Raw genomic sequence first — 4,579 nt, 5'->3', positions numbered from 1 at the left:
TCTGGCTCCGCTGCCACTACCACCGTAAAGGGGCATAAAAAAAAAATCAGTCAAGCCCCATACCAAGGCTTCTAAGGCCAAAAAACCTGGCAAGCCAGCCTCCAGCCCTGATAACAGGGGGAAAAAAAAAGAACGCTGCAGCAGCAGCAGCAAAAGTAAGAAGTCTGCAAAGGCAGACAGTGACAAAAAGGCAAAGAAGGCTAAAAAGGCAGCCAGCTCCCATTATGAGAGGCAGAAAGAAAATGCCTTAGATCGTTTACACATTAAGGCTGCCAGCAAGAAAACATCCTCTCCTAAGCCTAGTGATATGCCTCAGCTGCCCCAAGGACAGTATTCCCTTCTGCTTTCTCTGGGTGGCAATCAGACCAATGACAACCCCACTAACCCTGTCTTCCCAATAGATGTCTCCAACATCTGGGGGTCCTCTCAAGCCAACCAGGGGTGGAATGGAGTTGCCTCCTGTTGTCCAGAGGCTAGATTCTCTGCCTTCTACCTCCAGTTCTGTGGGACAGTCACAGGGTGGCTTTGCACCAATGATTCTGCCCAATTTCCAGGACATTATAAACTCAGCCATCTCCCAGAGCATAGCGGCCAGTTTCCAACAGCAACAGGCCCTGGCTCTCAGGCAGGTGGTGGCCACAGCTACAAGGCCACCTGCTGTTGCCTAGGTAGCCATACCTGCTGAACCTGAAGCTTCTGACCAGGAGGAATTAGACCACTCCTCAGGGTCAGAGGAAGGAGAACTGAGGAAGGCTGAACTGTCCGAGGATGAGGGCAGAGACCCTGACCAGAAACCCCTTTCTGGACTTTTTTCCTCCTGCCCTGTTTCCCTCTCTCTTGTACAAGGCCAAGGCAGCCTTCAAGATAGGGCTTCAGAGAACGACCATGCCTCGACCTACGACGGTGAGTGCAGAGTCCCTGTATGCAGAGCAGACACCCCCAACTGAGGTTGTCCCAATGCCCAAAATTTACGTGGGCCTAATCCAGTGACAGTGGGCAGCTCCAACGTCCGGGCCCAATCCTTCGGCCAATGACAGGAGGTTCTTTAATGTGGCCAACGAACTGTCCCAATTTCTGGCAGTGCCTCCTATTGATGCTCCGGTGATCGCCCTTTACACCCCTGCGCACATGCCAGGGGCTCCAAAGGACGTTCTCAAACTGGAAGAGAAAAAGGCTGACCTGACCCTACAGAGGGGTCATCAGGCAGCGGCTTGGGCGGTAAAGGCCGCCACTGTGGCATCTTTCTTCACCCGCCTGTGCTTACTGTGGCTGCAGGAACTGCAACAATGCGTTCCGGTGTCCGACATACGGTCCCACCAGGACATTGCCAAGTTGGTGGAGGTGATTCAGTTTGCATCGGACGCTACTCTGACCTCTGCCAGATTCGCCGCCAGGTCAATGGCCTCCTCCGTGGCCTCCAGAAGGTTGCTGTGGCTTCGTCAGTGGCAGGCTGATGCTCGCCACAAATGGAAGCTGGCTTCTCCCCCTTTCAAGGGGGGTTCTCTTTTCGGGGATGCCCTTGACCTGTACCTCATTGAGAACAAAGAAAAACGGAAGGTCCTTCCATCTGCCCCGAAGAAGGGCTTCAACCGCCCGGCTCCTTACCCCAGGCGCTCGTCCTTCCGTGGTCAGGACACTGGTTCATTCTATCGAAACCAGGACTATGGTTCCTCCTTTTGGGGGGTGGACTATGGGACACAGGGTTATAGGCAACAGGGAGGCTTTCCCTCCAGGCAGAGGTTTCAGTCCGACTGTTTCCAACGCGGGAAATCTGCCAGGCGGCCCTTTCAAGGGGGGGGTCGCTACTATCGTAGAACCTAGCCCCCCCAAATCTAGTTACCCCATGAGGGGTAGGTTAGCAAAGTTCACCCACGTTTGGGATGCTACTACCTCTGATGCTTGGGTCAGATCTACAGTTAGGCAAGGGCTTGCCCTTGAGTTTTTCTCCAATCCCCCTAGTTCTTTCAGGGCAAGCCCCGTATCTTCCAACCCAGCTCGCAGGAGCCTCATGTTGGAGGCACTCCAGTACCTCCTCGACATTTCCGCCATACAGCCGGTACCAACGGAGGAATGCGGGCTGGAGTTTTATTCTATCCTGTTTGTTATTCCAAAGGCCTCGGGGGGCTGGGGAGCCATTTTAGATCTCAAACGATTAAACCGGTTTATTTGTTACAAACGTTTCAAAATGCATTCTTTACATATCATTTTGGGATCAATGAGACAAGGGGATTTTTTGAGTTCCATCGACCTGACTGAGGTCTACCTCCACGTCTCCATTTTGCCATGCCACAGGCAGTTCTTACGTTTCACATACCTAGGGCAGCACTTTCAATACACTGCCCTCCCCTTTGGCCTGTCCTCAGCTCCTCGGGTCTTCACTAAGATTCTAGCTGCTTTGATTGCTGACCTCAGGGAGGTGCCTATTCGGCTTCAGGCCTACCTGGACGACATTCTGATTCAGTCCTCCTCCCCCTGCCAGGCTCGGAGGGACGTCGCCTCCACTATACAGGCTCTCCAGGCTCATGGGTTCTCCATCAATGTTCCCAAGAGCCATCTGCGCCCATCCACCAGGTTGGTCCACCTAGGGGCATTGATTGACACTGAGATATGCAAAGTGTACCTCTCCCAAGAGAGGCAGGAAAAATTGAGCTCGCTCTCAGGCCAGGTGGCCGTGTCGCACAGGTGCTCTTTGGCACTGCTGTTTAAATTGATGGGTACCATGGTGTCGGCCATTGGGATTGTTCCATGGGCTCGCTTGCACTCACGTCAACTTCAATGGTTCCTCTTACCTTTTCAGAGGAAGCTGTTGAGCTGTTCACTGGCCAAGGTTCAGGTTCCGGCGAAGGTCAAGTGTTCACTCACTTGGTGAACTTCTCAGGCAATAACAGATGGCCTGTGTTTCAAGGACCAGGAGTTCCTGACGGTTACCACGGATGCCAGCCTCTTCAGCTGGGGGGCCACCCTCTAGGCTCAGGTAGCACAGGGCCAGTGGGACCAGTTGGACCGCACCCACAACATAAACTGGATAGAGTTGAGGGCGGTCCACCTGGCGCTACGCCACTTCCTCCCGTCGGTGACGGGGAAGCATGTTCTCGTGCTTACGGACAATGTGTCTGCCAAGGCACATATCAACCGCCAGGGGGGCACCAAATCTCGGCTTCTCATGGATGAAGCCATGAGGCTGGGCCTTTGGGCAGAGAAGAACTTGCTGTCCCTCACCTCGGAACAGATCTCGGGGGTGGACAATTTGCAGACGGACTGGCTCAGCCGCGAGACTCTGGACAACTGCACCCCTCATTATTTTAGGACATTGTGGGCAGGTTTGGTATGCTGGTGGTGGACCTGTTCGCCACCCCTCAGAACACTTCCACGGTTTTTTTCCAGATACCCTGCTCCTCGGGCGGAAGTGGCGGATGCCTTGAGATGTCACTGGCCCAAAGGCCTTCTGTACGCCTTCCCGCCCTTGCCCCTTTTGCCCAAGGTAATGCAAAAGATTCTGAGGAAGGGGGCCGAGGTGGTGCTGGTCGCCCCACACTGGCCACGCAGGCCTTGGTTCGCCGACCTGCGGACACTTTCTGTAGGCAGGTCCTGGAGGATCCCTCGGGACAAGATCTCCCTCCATCAGGGGTCGCTGGAACATCCAGACCCTCAGTGGTTCCAGTTGACTACCTGGTGTTTGAGCGGAACGTCCTAAAGGAGGACAGATTCTCCCCCAGGGTCATTGACACCATTCAGGCCGCAAGACGGCCGTCCACTGACAGGATTTACAATACCACCTGGAAGGCCTTCTGTGCCTGGGACATTAGCAAGTCCTTGGACCCTGCCCAAGTCACAATACCACAACTGCTTGAGTTCCTGCAGGATGGTCTGGACAAGGTCTGGCTCCAAATACCATCAGGAGACAGGTGGCGGCCATATCTCCCGTTTTGGCGTGTGGGGGTCCCCTTCCTTTGCCCAGTTACCCATGGTGCGCAACTTCCTCGGGGGCGTCCAATCTCAAGCCCCCTGCGGTCCATAGGTACCCTTCCTGGGATCTGACCAAGGTTCTAGACGCATTGACCAGGGCTCCCTTTGAACCTCTGAGGGAGGTCTCACTCAGGTTTCTGTCCTTAAAGGTTTCCTTCCTGGTGGCCATAACTTCGGCACATCGGATTTCAGAGTTGCAGGCTCTTTCGTCCAGGAAGGAGCTGTGCATTTTCCATGCTGATCGAGTGGTCTTACGCCTGGACCCCTCCTTCATCCCCAAGGTGTGTTCTTGTTTCCATAGGACTCAAGAGGTGATTTTGCCCAATTTCTGTCCTAATCCGGTCCATCCTCTGGAGCGCAAGTGGCACACCTTGGATGTCAGGAGGGCCCTTAAGATTTATCTACAGCGTACGGCTGCGACTTGGAAATCCGATGCTCTCTTTGTCTCCTTTCAGCCAACTTCATTGGGTAACAAGGTCTCCTCTCCTACTATTTGCTGCATGTATTGCAACGGCCTACCAATCTCAATCCATACCTGTACCAGGTCGGCTGACTTCACACTCGACTAGGAGTGCGGCTACATCAGCGGCCTGGGCAGCCCAGGCATCTTTGG

The sequence above is a fragment of the Natrix helvetica genome (assembly GCF_964273705.1).
Source record: "Natrix helvetica genome assembly, chromosome: 1".
In the NCBI taxonomy this organism is placed as follows: domain Eukaryota; kingdom Metazoa; phylum Chordata; class Lepidosauria; order Squamata; family Natricidae; genus Natrix; species Natrix helvetica.
The sequence above is the reverse complement of the archived record's forward strand: the minus strand, read 5'-3'. Positions refer to the sequence as shown.